Here is an 11830-nt window from a genome sequence, read left to right as displayed (position 1 = left end):
GTACATACATACATATATATTCTACATATATACAAAGCGTTATAAAAGTATAAAAAAGAAATTAATTTTAAACATAAAAAAGAAATATATGTATTACCAAAGCAACAATGCATTTAACCTATTTTTAAATTTGATCTTCTATCCCAAGCTTTTTTAGCAAATTTTTTACAATATCTATCAAATGCAGATTGAACATCATCATTAAAGAGTTTATTTCCTCCCTCCCAAGAACAAAATGAATTTTATCATCAATATCAGATTCTGAGAGAGAAAGTATTCCAAGTTACAGTCTCATTGCAAAGTTCAAGGTCTTGTTTTAAAATAGCTAATTCTGCCTCTCTGATTATATCAAATGATTTAGAGTTAAATAAAAAATGACGAATATCTTCGGTTTCGCCACTTTGGCACAAGGTACACTGACCAGTAATTTCTTTAGACCATTTGCAGGTCTTGCCATCAAGGGGTAATGTGTTGGACCTTAATTTAAATTTTAGACTTACCCCCATAAAATTAGTTTTATCACTGATATTTTTCGAAGCTTGGTGTAGATTTCAATTTTGAATAATTTTTAAGAGAAGGCTTTTGGTTAATTTGATTTTCCCACTCAATGTTGTATGAGACTGCAACATGTATTTACAGTTTACAGTTTTAATAAGTCTAGCTGTCACAGATGCAAAAACAATAAAGTATTACACTTTTTTTTTAAATATAAGAACCAGTAAAATTTTGCCCAGGTTCAGTGTTCTTATTTTTTGGCAGATTTCAGGCTCAAAATGTTCTTAGTTTGTTCTTGTTTACACACCTTTTAAACAAAAAATATTTAATTGTATGGCCGTATGCACTGTACTGGAATGTAGGTGAAAGTGAACCGACAAAAAATGGCCCACAATGTGTCAGATAGGTACACCTACGACTGTACTAGTTTTAAAGAGGATATTACAGTCACACCTACTGCACATAATGTATAGACATAATATTTTGGTTTTTAAAAATATAAACCTCATATGAAATTTTACCTCAGCCTCAATTTGTTCTTATTTTGTTCTTAATTTTAAAGCAACTTGTTTTCAGCCTCAGTGCTAGTATAAAATGTGTTCTTATAAAAAAAAAGTGTATTATAACACAAATTAATGTACTAGGAAGTTTTGGAAGCTTACAAAAACTTCCGATATTAATACGGTTTCGTCAAAAATATACAGTAGCGTTTTAGGCACGCGAATGACGATAATGAAGATGACGTATTCGTATTCGTTATCGTTCGTAAGATTGTGAAATTTCCCTATTTTATTGAAATATAAGCAATTCATTTTTTAATATAGGATTATGTAAGCAATGGATACGCCACTAATGTAATCCCTAATTTTTGCTAGCCAGGCTCCGGAGGAAAAACAAAATTTTGATATGTTGCAGAACTGATTTTTCTAAAAGACACAAAAAGCATGTTTTCCCTGCAGAGCCTGTTTGAAGTCCCTGGAAATGTTAAAACAAAAACAGACCTACCATTATTTATTTTAAATTTAATATATGTATATTCAATTAATAAAATGCAATGAACTGTAGACAAAGGCAATGTTTACTAGATTAAAATATTTATAGATTATCTTGTACATTATATTCCTAATTTAGATTTGGTTTTAATATATTTTTGCATCAATATTAATTTGGCAAATCCAATAAATTACCCATCAAGATAATGGAATATTCAGGTTTTAAATTGAGGCACGTTGGTATGATTCATTCGGAGTAGAACATGGCGGCCATCGTTACCAGAAGTACGCCACCTTGCTTCCCGTTACTAAGCATACGTACTTAAGACACAGACTTTCAACATGGGAACTTTTTACGGCCAGAAAATGTGGTAAGTGCGAAATAATGATTAATCTGATTTTGATAAAGTGTAAAAAAATTAACATGATTTGTGTGTGTTTACTTGTGCTCCTTCCTAGCTAGCCTAAAACTAAATCAATGGAAGTCAACCAGTACACCGAATCTCACTGGACTGCTATACCTATATCATGTCTCCCAATCTTGCTCAGCACACAGCCGACTGCCCTCGAACAATTCTATATGCTGCGATCGGCATCATGGATTTTAAACAAAAGCGTTTTATAGAAATGGTTTTTGAAATACTTGCCCTTAGCCCTAGGCAACAGCAAAATAAATTCAACTGCTCAAATTTTACTGATCTCGATCTGAATCTGTCATTTGTCTAATTAATTATCTTACGTAATCTACTAAACTCTGATGTGATGCTGGTATCCGTTTTTCGGAGTATAATTAATCGAGATCCAGTTCCAGAGATGTAGCTAGAATGAAGAACGTACAGTAAGTTTTTGTAAATGTTGGTCATCTGTGTTTGTATATTTGTATTAAAATTACCATTATTTTCTTCCGGCCTGAATGAAGTCATCTGGCCATGTATCATTACGACTAATGATATCATGACTACTAATTAATGTTTATCATTACCACTGACCAGTAGTGTAACCAGAGTGGGTGTTCACGGTGCCTGAAGAAAACGTGAAAAAACAAATATAGTAAATTAATGGAAGCAAATTTAAAAAAAAAGTAGTTACTTCTGGTTTTGGTGAAACACTGCATAAACTCCCGGCAGGGATGTGCATGGTGACTGGGTCTTACATGAAACGGGCCCCCCCCCCCAATAGTATTGGCGATGTCCATAGAATTTAGTTTAGTTTTAAAATTTGATATCGAGGGTGCTTGTCGGACATCTGGTGGCAGCTTGTTACACTCAGCAAACGTTCTTGTTGGGGACAGAGAAAATGTATAGGGGGTTAGGCATTAACAGACAATTTACGGTGTAGTCATAGCCATCGTGCTCTACTGTATCTCCCTAGTTTTGCACCTTGCGTAAAGTTCAATGGATGTAATATGTATTATTTCTATATCCCAGCACCCCCTCCTCTACAAAGGGACGTACAGTGAAAAACCTAAGGGGGGGGGGGGTCGAATCGAAAGCGCATGGGGGAAAGCTGAACTCGGAGCAATTTAGCGAAGCTTTCAGAATTCGCGGGGTGCATTATTTATGAGTGAAGCGAGCATATTTAAAGGGCACTTTCTTTAAAAGGGGGGTCGACCGCACCCATCGACTCCCCCTGCTACAAATCCTGGATAAGCCACAGATCACTATGCACAATGCACAGTATGATATAATAAATTTAATTTAAAATATTTAACCAGATCTCCCCATAATTTGTACCACTGGAAACTTTATGTATCAAGTGGATAGTTATTGTAATAATAAAATGTCTACATTTGTAACTTCTTAATGCTTAGTCCAACAGTCAGAGACTCAGATCCATAGAGTACATGTAGATCTATGAGTCATATGTAAAGTGTTTTATTTACACAGAGGGTACTTCAAAAACTAACTCAAATTTGAGTTATTGTTAAGTGTATCCAGATAATTTCTGTGAAAAAATACTAACAACTATATTTTAAGGAATATCTTATTAAAAAATTTTATGAATAAGAAAAAAAAGTCTGCAGTTTTGTGACTTGGAAGTTCATAACTTTTTGATACATTTTAGCAATTATTAAAAATAGAGTTTTTAAAGGATTTTCCTAAAGGCCTATTTTGTGATTCTGTAGCCTTAGTAGAAGTCTAATAAGACTTCTTAAACATAAAAATACTAAACTGCGAAAGATCAGTCAGGTTTTCTTTGTGAACAGCCAGTGGAAGAGTGTGTAATATTTGCGTAGAGAAAATCAATAAATGCATGCTATTATGATTTCCTGTTGCATTTGCAGATATTCTAGCGGGTAGATACTAATCACCATCTCAGATGACTCAGGAAGGGAGGAGTATTTCTTAACTATTTATGGTTTAATTTATCCTCATTTACATTTTTGTGAACCTATAGCATGGTTGTTTAACAAGCTTGCCTTCCAATTCCAAGGTTTTGGGTTCGAATCACTTAGTAGCTTTTAGACAAATCATTAAACCGTTGCATATTTGATCAGCTGCAATTTCTTTTCTTGATAAAATTCTACTCAATAGGGAAATAGTAGTTGAAGTTGTTTACTTTAGTTAACAAAGAAAATGAATAGTAAATTAGTATCAAATCATGTTCACACAAACTACTAGTACAGTGTACTGTTTTTATAAATATTGCATTTGTTTATGGAAGACATATTATTTTTAAACTTCAATTGCTTTGAGTAAACAAAGTAGTTATGATGAAATGTGGGTATTATATTGCATAATTGTTTATGTGAAATAGTTTTTATGGATAATTTAATTCAGAAACTTAATTTAATTAATTCCTGAAGAAAATGCTATATATGCTAAGATAATGCAGTTTTTGATATATTTGACTGTATGTCATTCTTGTATATGCTGCTGCTACTTTTTACAGTTATTTTCAGTTATTTCATAAAGCACCTGCTGATAAAGGATTGACGTTGTACTATACAAAGAAAATCAATTTGGGAGTTGAATGGCCATTTTTAGTTAAAATTTAGCCTGCCCATTCATTTCAAAAGTATAAATTCTATTGGAAATCATCATGATCGTGGATGCAGTGTTTTTCATTTCATTTTATTATTTGTATGCAAATCACAAAAGATTTCATAAATACAAAATAAAAACAATTAAGAACAGATAAATAATTAAGATTCCCAGGCTAACCCAAAAAAAAAAAAATTAAAATTTTAACATTTTTACAACATAAAAATGAATAGTTTGCCTAAAGTAAGCATTTCGGTACTTGGAGTATGTATTAAACTATCTTATCCAGAATACATCCTATTGCACTTACTGTATTGTGAAACAAGGTATAATAAAAGTTTTCCCAAAATAATTAAATACAAAAGATGAGGGGTTGCCTTCAGTACAAAGAATTGATGAAGTTTTGGTTCAAGGGACGTGTTGTAATCACAAAAGGTATAATGCTTTCCGTTGATTTTCCAGCAAACTGTTCAGCATGTGTTCTTGTTCTCTTGATCTTAACCCATGTTTAATACAAGTGCAACTCTTTTGTTTATTACCCTTGATCCATGCTCTTGCTAACTACAAACTCCCCTCTACAAACACAATTACTTGAATTGTTTAATCTATTTATAATCCACGGATTGTGTGTTCTTTTTCGTTGACCTTATTTTGATTTTCGTCATGGTCATTTAAGTTAGCATTACTAGGGTTCATTCAATGTATTTTCTTGGTTTGGATTGTTTAGTGGATTGGCAGCGGTGAAGGTCTGTTTATTGGACGCCATTTTAAGATGGTTTGTCTTTAATGTGTGGTTTTCATTCTGTTTACAGTACATGAATCAACTCAGTTCAAATTTGCTCTAGTCTGTAAAGGATTTTTGGATTTCGTTTTGAAAATGTCAGGTGAATCGTTTATTTTTTGGTAAGTTAATATTATTAAATGCTACAGAAATGCTCGCAATGTCTTATTATTTTACATTGTTAAAAAAACTTCTTTTTTCTGTATGGTAGATTCATAGAGAAATAGAACACATTTTCTCTATGGTAGATTAATTCTTTTTGATAAAGCCAATAATATACAATAAAATATGCCACATTTCAATCTAATTTCAGTATAATCTTAAAAAGATTTATATTATATTATCAATTACTGTACATTCTTACCAACATTTCTTTAGCAGTCCACACATACTGTATTGATTATTAAAATGTTAACATTAATATTAATGAAATTTACAGTGTACACCACATGGATCAGAAAAGGACTAGTTACAATATGTGTTAAGAAATCATGTTGCTTGTCGAATAAATTGCTTTTAGCTTGACGCTGATTGGCTGACACTAGGGTGGAGCTGTGTTATATATAATATCTTTAGATGACAAACTCATTACTCCTGAAAACATAGAACAATTCTGGCAGTTGAGCTATTTTCAACATAGTCCTTTTCAGAACTATTCATGCAGTGTACCGCAAATATTTAATTTGTTCATTCTCCATGCAAACCTTCAAACAATACTGTATGTATTATTAATATAATTGTTTTATTTATTTAAATCTTGTTTGTTGCTGAGATAATATGTTGTAGGTACATTAAAGGTACTGGTGTACCATGTCATCAAGATAAATTGCAACTTACATTACAGTTACTATTGAGTGAGAAATACAACATGAAAAACAAAAATGTCAGATTTATGCCATATAAATAGATACAAATTTGATTTATTTATTTTTTATGAATTCAACATACACAGTAGACAGACTGTTAAAACATTGACCAGTGGCATGTTCAGATAATGACTAAAGCGGTCATCTCCAATATTCCCAATCATATACAGTAATATTTTATAAAAACTTTTTTTTTTTTTTACCAATGCTGGTTGGTATATATGAGTAGAAGAAGCTAATTATAATTGTAGCTGAAACTGATTAAGGGCCTTTGTAGTAGAGACTGTATTTTCCTGTTAATGTGCACAGATTGCTATTAATATTTGGCATTTCCCCGTCATTCACGATATAGACAGACTTCGAACCGAGGGATTTGATAGTTGACTGTTTTTTTTTTCTGCGATGATTTGTTCATTTCCGTAGTGTAGATTAAGCATTCATTGCTTCTAGTAGCAGCTGCTTCTTGTAAGCTGCCCTTAATCTTTGCCTTTATTTTATTCTTTAAACAATTTTACAAGTATTTGATTATATTTATATCATTTATTTTATCATTTGAGCACATAAAATATAAAATGCCATATAAATAATATTGTGATAGTAAAATCATGGTAAACTAAAAACTTAAAAAAAAAATCTTCTGATGATAATTTCAGAAGAGTTTCTGGCTGGTTATAGAATTCATGTACCAGTTTGTTTACTTGTGCTACTGTAATAATCTCACACCTTTGATGTCATCATTATGAAGTATCTTATAAATATTGTACATCCCCTTTTATTTATCTTTTAGCCCTTTGTTATTTTTAATGTATGTAAGTGACCTTGAATATGGTATAACATCTTCAATTTTTCAATTCGCTGATGACAATACGATTTCAAGACCTATTAATGGAATAGACGACTGTATTAGGCTTCAGGGTGATTTAAATAGGATTGTTGAATGGTCTATTGTTAACAAACTGCCGCTAAATGCATCTAAATGTTTGGGGTTATGCCTATTACTTACTCCTGGCAAGAATATTGTATGTATACTTTTTACTCTGCCGAAAAAATATTATTATTATTATTATTATTTCGGTATTGATATCCATTTTAAAATATCGAATCGATCAACAAAATTTTCATTTGCCATGTTGTTGAAATGACAATAAAGGAGCATCGTATTGTATCGTAAAATGACAAGTGCTGAATGTTTATTTATCAAGTCGTTCTGTTATTCATCTTTTTTTCTGACCTTTGATAAATCTAGAAGAAGCAATGCTGCCCTCAGGTGTCCTGAGCGGCATTGACATTGTTTGGTAAATTGATCTCAATAGGGTGACTCAGCACCAGAAGTGTATAATAATACATTTTGATTGATTGTAATTCAAAAAATTTTAGTACTTTGAGCACTCATTAAGTCGTCATAATGTTTAATACAAATTTTTTCACCTCCTTGTTTATCACCTTTTTACAAGTACACAAAAGTTCATTTATTTAAAGCTTGTTATATATAATATTAAATTATTTCATAATTAATAGATTATCAGATTATTTACAATCAATGTATACCAACACTATTATTTGCTACTATACAGAAATGCATTCCATTGTTTGAAGTTTATAATCTATGTGTTGATCATAAGGCCTACTTCACATACTTCAATTAAATACCAGCTCTATTACATGGTCCAGGGTTCTTTACATGGGTCATAGGTTGCCTAGCAACCATTAAGTACACAAAGAAAGGAGTAAATCACAGTGAGTATGGGGTTTCCCTGGATTTACTGTCTGGGCTTGACCTCTGTAACTGGATTCGTGAGAGTGCATTCCAAAATACTACAAACACTAAGCATTGTTGCAGGTTAACACTTTCACAAGCCTACAGCTTCTACTGGATAATAATTGCTTTTCATAGACCTTCCTAGACTGGAACCAATTTTGCTATTTACAGTAGAACATTGGTAGATTTTGTTTAGTCTGGTAAGTTCTAATATTTCATGTCTGCTTATTATTCCATAAAGCTGTTGAAGCTCCATTCATGCATGTTACTACTACTAGTACTACAGTAGTAGTGTGTGGGTTTGAAAACTACTTTCCATGTGCCAATGAAAAGTCTTTGCTTGACCAAATTGAATTACACTTTGGAAACTCCTTGTTAAACTTATTATAGTATTGTTATAATATAGCAAAGGCTTATATAGCCAGCGAGCTGTCCGGCTATCTTTTGGACGGCCAACAATTATTTGGGACGGCCACTTTTACCGGGACGGCCACTTTTACCGGGACGGCCACTTTTACCGTGACGGCTAGGAACGACTTGGCTTCTGAGCTTAACCTATCCTAGTTGGGCCTGGTCTACCTTTAGCAAATTCTTTATATTAAAATTTATCGAATGGTGCATTAAACTAAAGCATATTTACATTTGGTAAACAATTTATTGTTTTCATACCGACATTCGGTTGGGATTCCCAAAAAGGTAAGGCTAAACCATTGTCTACCTGGTGAAAATTTCACTTGCAACACGTGCATGTCATGTTTAAAACATACGTATACCCCGCTGAAAAATGGACGGTTCTAAGTCGCCCACAACGGATTCACGTGGCTCTGTAAATACAGTGAGATTCGGTTCCCTACGATATCGTTCTTGTTTGTAACTCCCTGGTTATAATTAATTGATAAAATACCGTAAAGCAGATTGTTGTTAACATCACAATTAAAAATTTTTTAATAGTCAACAAAATACAGTAGGCCTATGCCTATGCATCTCTCGATTCGGAGGACCTAGAGTAGAATTTACACTAGACTAGAGCGAGAGATGAAGATGCATTTGCATAGCCTAGAAAAACAATGTGAGTAAACAACCTTAGCAGTTGTTCTATGTCTATAGCTGAAATATTTTGTGATAGCTTTTAACACTATTCCTTTGATGACAAAATTCCAAAATTTAAACACCTTTAAAGGTCATAGTTTTCTATTTTTTTTCTTATATAGGGAGGGAGTGGGAACCCCCTCCCAAGCCCACCTACTCGGGCTACGTCCCTCGACTGTCGCTATGCGACAAGTCCTTTGTCTTCCATTTTGAACGGCCTATTTCCTTTTTCTTGCTAAACCCTGTTATATAGTAGTTAGTATAGCCCTTCCAATTTGGACTATGTCCAGCTAAAAGACACTTTACATAAAGTCTCTAGTTTTTTTCATACTGTTTGTTCACTTTAACCACAGGCTAATTGAAGAAAATTGTAATCCTCAAATGAACCATGATGCCAAGTAAAAAAGAACACTAATGGAATGATAGTGACACTTTAAGTACTCCATTGTTTTAATGTATGCACTGTGTTTATATTCGGTATTTGTTTATCCTTTCTTTTTACTGTACTGCAAGCACTTGTAGTAATTCTGTTTTTCAATGTGGTAGTAAACAGAGGTATAATATAGTAATTCTGCCTCAGCAGTAACCACTTTTCTAAACTTGATGAAATTGTTTCAAGTGTAAGCAAACAAGAGTTAACTCACAGTTAAATAATTAAAAAAGTGTTTAAAAAAAATGTTACATTTAAGAAAAACTCTGGCATTTAAACCTAATTAAATTTGGCACTGTTATGTTTAATGAAATGCCTAGTCAATTATATAACATACAAATAAGTATTGTGTCTACATGTAATGGTGTTGGACATTATGGATAAGAATTCTTCTGCTAACTCTCTGCAGTGAAACTAGGAGAACAAGGAAAATTATGCCCATACCCCATTTATCTTCCCCCCCCCTCCTTCCCTGTATCTACATATTAACAATCAGTATCTTATTAGCTGTTCCCCATTATTTCTTCAAACATTTACCTCTAATTTTATCTTTAATATCAAGAGGACTATCTAATCCCTGAATCAGTTTTTAAACACTCCAGGTCATCTTTATTTTTCATTCAGGACATCCAACCAGGATTCTGTTAAATCATGGAGGTATAAAAATATTTTTATACCTCCATGGTTAAATCAACAATCTTTGATTAGTACATTTTTATGTTTATCTTAAAAGTATTCTGAATCAAATGATTAGAGATGCCTTTGATTTTGAGGCCACAGTTGCTAATTATATAATCGCCATTGTCAAGTCATCAAATACTAGGTACAGAAAGTTTTCTCCCATGGTTTTACCTCTGAAGGTCAGTTTATATTCAGATTTGGAGGCCAAGAAGATGATCCAATTTTGATCCATTTTTCCCAGATTTGAAGGACAGTGAACAGTTAGCTTTGTAAATCTAATGTCAAAGACTTAAGTTTCTTTCAGATAAAGAAAATTAGAATAATTATCCGATTTAGTATTTGTTTATACATTCATTAAGCTCATCCATGTTTATCTGACATTGTACAAAATTCATGGAAAAAAAAAAGAATTAACAGTTTTTAATTCTTCAGTATACATATTTGAAATCCTGTTTTTTAATTAAATAACTTTGGCCTACATCAGTAAAGATACAGGAAGATCAGATATTTGTTTGTCAGATTTATACATTGTTTCATCTGACAATATCTGATAGTTTTACATGCTTTATCTGATTAAACCAATTGTATGTCTGTCCATGGTTATTGGAAGTAGGACAATGGACTACATCAGGCATGTCTTATCAAACATCCTATTAAAGTTTACCAAGGCTATAAACTGTTTTTTAGGAATATAACTGTTTTACTTCATTGCCACCTTATCTGACTTTCACCTCGCTGCTCTTTGTAGTATCTGCATTGTTTCACATGATGACTTTGTTTATTGAAAAGTAGGGGGTTTACTTTTTTTTTATTCAAGGCTTTTGTTTTTCAAACCATGGAGGAATTAGTTTTAGACTATTAATTAGTTAAACTAATTCCTCCATGTTCAAACCATTTGATTTGTTTTATAAACCATTCTGTTTGATAAATTACCATTCTGTTTAAAGTATGTGTACACTGCTGGTAGTATTTTCAGCCCAGGTCTATCATTTATGTGACAAACAATGTTTTAACCTCTTGATAGTGATAGGCCATCTATTATCATTATTTTAGGATTGCAAATTCAGAAAGAAAACACAGTAAGTATCTGTAAATTTTTTTATATTGTTTTTCTATACAGATTCAATATTATAAACTTCAACTTAATATTAATCCTTATTAAAGAGAACAGTGACAAATGTAATAAACTATATTTAACAAAGGTATACAGAAATCATTTTGACTTAAACTAAAAATAGTTAGGATACTGCCCACAGTTATTAGTTGTTTGTTTACTATTTATAGTTATGTTTTCACAAAATCCTGGTCATGTGTTTGCCAATATTTGGGAGTAGGAGATTATTAAAGCCCCATTCCTGGCAAAATTTCACTAAAAACTGACTTTTTTTTAGAAAATACTCATTTGCATTACTCCAATTATTATAAATCATGGAAAAATATTGGCATGAAATTTAGTTTTACGCAAAAGAATAAAAAAAATGAGAAATACAGACTATTTCTCATAAAATATTACCATTTTCTGGACGAATTCATCGTTACTAGGCAAATTCAGAGGTTGTAGATCGCATCCACTGGAATGCTCTCGCTTTTATGTATACTTTTATACAGTCAATAAAGTGCGCCCTCTCTATTGAGATTAGTTTTTGTACTTCGTATCTCGCACAATGCGGTCGTTCGATTAAAGCTGAGATATGTTTGTTTAAGTGTCAAAATCTCAGTAAGAATAAGTTTTTTAACAAATTTGAAATAATTC

The 11830-nt window shown here is 32.2% G+C and overlaps 1 protein-coding gene across 1 annotated transcript in view; it reads left to right on the top strand.

The window, feature by feature from the left end:
* Positions 1-1736: 1736 nt before the first annotated feature.
* LOC117102891 overlaps positions 1737-11830 on the top strand; it is a 37833-nt gene continuing 27739 nt past the window's right edge. Inside the window, exon 1 of the mRNA XM_033243342.1 lies at positions 1737-1858. The gene's annotated coding sequence lies outside the window, so the exon portion shown is untranslated. The remainder of the gene's footprint in view (positions 1859-11830) is intronic.

The sequence above is a fragment of the Anneissia japonica genome, unplaced genomic scaffold, assembly GCF_011630105.1.
Source record: "Anneissia japonica isolate Jap-2015-1 unplaced genomic scaffold, ASM1163010v1 scaffold597_len517326_cov190, whole genome shotgun sequence".
NCBI classification, from domain to species: domain Eukaryota; kingdom Metazoa; phylum Echinodermata; class Crinoidea; order Comatulida; family Comatulidae; genus Anneissia; species Anneissia japonica.
This window is presented reverse-complemented; position numbering and strand designations above follow the sequence as displayed.